A 5906-nucleotide genomic window follows, 5' to 3' on the forward strand; every position below is an offset into this window, starting at 1 on the left:
AAATACAAAAGGTAAACTAAGACACAAGCTCACAGTGGAGATTTCTAATCAATATCCATCTATAGTCACAGAGGCTACCAATAAGTTCTGAGAAGAATAAACTCACATCATGGAGAAAACGGGAAATCCTCAGAGGTGAAGACGGTCAGAAGCCTGCACCTAAAATGATCCGTCCATCAAAATTGAAAGGAAAGACGTTCTAGGAAGTTGTAAGTGTCATGCTCTCTTCAGGAGCTGCACACTCAGTGTCTTCCTCTCTGTCACAGCAAGGAGGTCCTTCTGCTTTCTTCGTTTTTTTGGTTCATTGGTCTGTTTACAGTCCCACCTCTCCGTCCTCCGTGTAGGTGGGGCCTGCCACCTCGTTTTCTAGTCCTAGTTTCTAATCTCTGGTTGACTATGTCCAGTAAAACCCTGGAGCAGAGACGGAAGGAAGGAAGCTCACTCTGAGAGTACACACTTCTCAGAAAAACAGACAGGAAAAAGTTGTGGGTTCCTAAGGAAATCCTCCACTGATTGATAAATTGTGTGTGTGTGTGTGTGTGTGTGTGTGTGTGTGGTGTGTATTCATAAGGTTGAGTGTAACTGTTGCACGTACAGAGGACCTGGGTTCAGTTCCCAGCATGGAGGATCACAATCATCTGTAACTCCCATTTCAGGGGAGCAAATGCCCTCAGCTGGCCTCCGTGGGCGCCACACTCAGCACACGTGGTACACACACACAACAGGTAAACACTAACACACACACACACCTCTAAAATATTTTGAGGTAAAATGCTTTTATTTATGTGGTTGGTTGGTTTATTTGTTTGGGGTTTTATTTTCCTTCCGAGATAGGGTTTGTCTGTGTTGTCCTGGCTGGCCTTGAACTAAAAGATCTGCCTGCCTCTACCTCTCAAGTGCTAAGATTAAAGGCATGTGCCATGGTGCTGTGCTTGAGATAAAAGGCTTTTAAACTTCAAATCCTATAGCCAAGTGCCATGACCTCAATATGGTTCATCCTGCAGAGTCCTGGGGCTTGGTCCTGTGCGGTGTGGAACTGGTGGAACCTTTAATAGGTAGGTACTGACGGTTGTTAAGTCATAGGAGTCTGCCCTCACACATGGTGAATGTCGTCTCAGGGCGAATGTCAAGTCTGATATTACATATTACTCTCCTGGCCCCTTCCTGGTCTCATTTCTTTCTTTCACATGTTTGTATCTCTTGTGCAGGTAGCTGTTTCCTTATACTTGTCTGCCAGAAAGTCTTCAGTGGGGTGGCAATGTCATGCTATGTGGACCTTCTAGCCACCAGAACAATGAGCCAAATAAACACCTTTTCCTCATAAAGTATCCAGCCCCAGCTACTCCATTATAGCAGCACAAATTGGGCTAAGACACAAGCAGCACCTGAATGCAAGAATGGGATGCTTTCTTGACTACGAAGGAATTCAGATAGTTTGCCATCTTCATCCTTTCTGAGAGAGTTACTTAAAAATGTACTTCAGCAAAATAAAAAGAAAAAAAGTGTGGCAGGCACAAAAACCTAAAAAAATAATTAACTAATAATTATTTATTACTTAAAATTAAATAATTACTTTTAAGTATGAGCCACTATGTAAAGAAGAATGAACCAACCTGGGATGGAATTATTTCCGTTTGGTAGGAAATGAAGAAGATGGGGCAGAAAAAAAACCTGCTTTAGGCTTCAATCAGCTATGGTTTAATTCTAGACATGGTAGGAGCACTGTGAAAAGATAAAATAGAGGGGAAAAACAGAGCAATCAATCTGACAGGTTGCACGCCTTGTTACTAGACCACTTACATAAGTGTAAATTCCTAAGGGTTTTTTAAAGGTGTATATATGCACTAAATATTTTGCTTTTAGACAGAGGACATCAGAACATAAACAAAAAGCTAATTTTAACTTCTTCATGTGCTTCTGAGTCATTTGATTTCTTAAATAAGATTGCCAATTACATACATAAAATTTAGGTCTCTAGGACTTTTTTCTAATGCAGTAAGAATTTTAAAAGGGTTTCAAGGACTTACATTTTTTTTTTCTACCACCACCCATCTTATTATTCAGTTCAGTGATTCTGAAGGAAGTTCATTTGGAAAAAATAATAGGAGGGCCTGAGAGAATGGGGTATCATTAGCTGTTTTCAAGTCAGTGAAGATGAAAGTGGTTCCAGTAATTAGAGGAGAGATGAATTGGACAGGCTGATGTTGTGGGCTGGAGAAGGAAACCATAACTGGGAGGAATTATTTACAAATAAACTTGACAATATCCATCAAGAGTCATTTTATATACTGGGCTCTTTCGCTAATTCCTACTTTAAAAGTTACCCTAAGAAATAAAAATCAAATAAGTAAACATCACAACAAAATACCCCAGTAAATACGCTTAAAAACAAAAGGTTGGGAATGTTTCCAATGTAAATGTTGAGGACTTGTGATTGACCACATACACACGGGACACAGGGCTGGCCTGAGCCTAGCGGAGCCTGGGTTAGATTGCCACCACCAAGAAAGCTGAGTGTGGTGGTGCGCGGCTATAAGCCCAACACTCAGGAGGTGGAGGCAGGAGCATCAGAAATTCAAGGTCACCCTCGGCTACACAGTGAGCCTGAGGCCACCCTGTGCTACAGGAGACCCTGTCTCAACATGCGAAATGAAATACACTTTCTATTTAAAAAATATGTGACACATTCATGGATTATTATCGTTACTATCATAACAAATTGTTTGTTGTTCCGGGGTTTATATTTTGTTCTGTTTTGGTTGGTTGGTTTTTCGAGACAGTGTTTCTCTGTATAGCCCTGTCTATCCTGGAACTCAGAGATCTGCCTGTCTCTGCCTCCCAAGTGTGGGATTAAAGGGGTGTGCCACCATGCCTGACTAACAATGGGAAATACACATGCTCTGTCACATCTTCCCCCTGGGGACAGTCTCACTTGTGCTGACCTCAAACCCACAGACATCTGCCTGTCTCTGCCTCCCAAGTGCTAGGATTTTCCCCCGACATATTCTTATTAATTACTTGGGAATTTCATACAATTCACCCATCACACTCTTTTTCCATTCTCCCCAGGTTCAACCTTCCACCTTTACACACACACACACACACACACACACACACACACACACACACACACACTAAAATTACACCAGATCCAATTTGTGTGGCACAAATACTCACTGGAGCAAGGTCAAACTCCCACTGGCCATCCCCTTAAAGAAAACTGAGTCCTTCTCCACCCCACCCTGCCCCCAGAAGCCATCCACTGTGAAGAGCTACCCTTGGCATCTCTATCACAGTTTTTAAGGACTGTTCTATAGCTTCCTGTCTGGACTGTTTTGTTTTGTTTTGGGGGGGGGATATCGCAGAAGCCTTCAGTGTCTCTCGTTTTCAGTGATGAGCCTGCAGTCATCTAGACCTCTTGCAAAAGAAGCTTCCTTGCCCCTGGCAGCCGGCCGGAGCGCGGGACACACACTTCAACACACGTTTTCTGGAGGCAGCGTGGACGGCTGACAGCACCTCGGCCCCCGGCAGCAGCACCGAACACAGACCTCGACGTGCCCTGTGGCGGTCACGCAGACCACAGGCCTGCAACAAGGTTCCCAGGGCAGCTCAGATCGCGGACAGCAGCTTGGCCTGCAGCGGTGACACGGATCAGGATCCTCAGCATGGCCCCCGGCAGGAACACAGCACAGACGTCAGCATGGCCTCCGGCGGCCAGCACGGCAGCGCAGCCCACACCCAGGGAGGTGTCTGGAGACTGAATCCAGAGCCCTTCTGCGTCTCGGGATGTCTTGTTGCTCAGGTCTGGGTGATGACGCACTTGGGCAGCGTGTCTGGGAACAGGACCTGCTCCAGCGCCAGGCTGCCGGACACCACCCTCCGGTACCTCGGGAATGGCCACAGTGTTGGCAGGCCACAGGCAGTGCCAGGGCCCGCGCTCTCCTCCCGCCAGCAGGGCAGGCAGCGGCGGCCGCTCCAAAACCCGTCGAGGTGCGCGAGGCTCCTGTCAGCCCGAGACCAGCCCCACCCCACACCAGCGAGCTTCTTTGTGTCCACGCTCCCCCATGCCTGTTGCCAATGCCTCATTTTTTCCCCCAATTCCATGAAACCACTTTTTAAGTGCATATTCCCATAAGCCCCCACCCTTTTCGAAAGTCGATACAGTGAGACAGCACACTTTGCAGGCTCATCCTCATCACCCCTCAAAGCCTCCCTGGGTCTCTCAGGTTTCCTGAAGGGGTCCCGTGGCCCTCGGATGCTGGCAACCGGCACCATCTTGTGTCCTAAGCGCTAGGACTAAAGGTGTGTATCGCCACTCCTGGCCCCTCATTACAGTTTGTAAATCAAGTGAAAAAATTAGAGCTGCATTGTGGGCTGAGGGACTGCTCAGTGTTGGGAATGCTCCCTTTTCTTCCAGAGGACCTGAGTTTGGTCCCCAACACCACCTGTGACTCCAGCTGCGGGGGTCAGTCACCCTCTCAGGCTCCCATGAGCTCCCCAAAACACATGGCACACTTTCACACTGACGCGCACACACATACGCGTACGGACATACACGCCTGACTGTAATGCCTCGCAGAAACATAATATTCAATCAAAACAGCTGGGTGAGTACCACTACCAGCTCTAAAACTTAAGGAAAATCAATCCTGTCACGAAGATGGAGCTCATAAGGCTACACGATGTAGGGGTGTGTGGTCATCAGATCAGAAACCGCTGGTAATCCCAGAAACAGAGAAAGCAGAGAGAAGCAGGCAAGCAAACAACCTTCAAGCTCCTGCAGATCTAGGGGAGGCCTGGGCGGCAAACACAGGGTTCCCTGCAAGGAACGTGAAGGAGCTGCGAGGCAGCTTGGACACCGTGGCAACCTAGCAGTTGTGGTTTAGATCTAAAACTTCCCTATAGGTCCATGTGTTTGCGCATTCAGGCCCCAAATAATGGTCTGTGGAACCTTTAGCGGACGGCCTTGCTGGAGGAAGTGGTCCAATGGCGGAAGGTATAACAGCATGGTCTGGCGCTTTGTATTTGCTTGCTAATTCATTTGTCCCCCAAGGCCTGCCTGCTGGCTTTTATGAGCAAATGTACCCCAAAATGATGTCTGTAACCTTGCCTAAAACTTATTCCTGTTTGACCAACAAATAGCCGACAAACCTGGGCAGGGCAAATGGGGTAGGCATGGCGAAGGTTTGCAGGCTTTGGGGACAGGAGAGGATCCTGGGAAGGAAAGTCAGGAGGAGGAAAAAGGCAGATGCACTAGGCCATGGGAAGCGTGGGAGAAGCACACGGCGGGCATGGATGGAGGAAGCGGCCCACGTGAAGAATAAGCAAGTATTTACCGAGTTATGGAGGTGATATGAGATGTGGCTGGGAGAAAAAGGTAGATGAGAGGGTTAGTATCTGCCCAGTCCCAGGTGAGACGAGGCTATTCTAAAACCTGTCGGGTGTCTGTGGTCTTTATTGTTTATAATATCGGGTTAGATAATACCACCATAATAATTACAGGTCTAAGAATAAACATTATTGGCCTTACCATTGAATTAACAGCAACAGAAGGGCCCTGTGGTTTGACAGTCCAGCTCCACTTCCTGTCAGCTTTCTGCTTTCCTACCCAGTGTCAGACCAGCCACCGCTGTCCTGTGTCCAGGGTGTACCTGTAAACCGTGTGCTGAAGTCAACCGTTCGCTCCTTAAGTTACTTTGGGCAGGTATTTCATTACAAGGAGAAAAGTCATTAAGCCACTAATCCTGGTGACCAGGCTGGCAGGTTCTTCCCTCTGTGCTAAAAAGCAAGGCTGGTGCCTCATGTCAGAGGAAAGGTGCACAGGAGGACAGGAAGGTCACTGCAGGGAACTGAGACTCCAGGAAAGGAAAGGAAAGGAAAGGAAAGGAAAGGAAAGGAAAGGAAAG

Source organism: Psammomys obesus, unplaced genomic scaffold (assembly GCF_907164565.1).
Source record: "Psammomys obesus unplaced genomic scaffold, mPsaObe1.curated_primary_1811, whole genome shotgun sequence".
Lineage (NCBI taxonomy): Eukaryota > Metazoa > Chordata > Mammalia > Rodentia > Muridae > Psammomys > Psammomys obesus.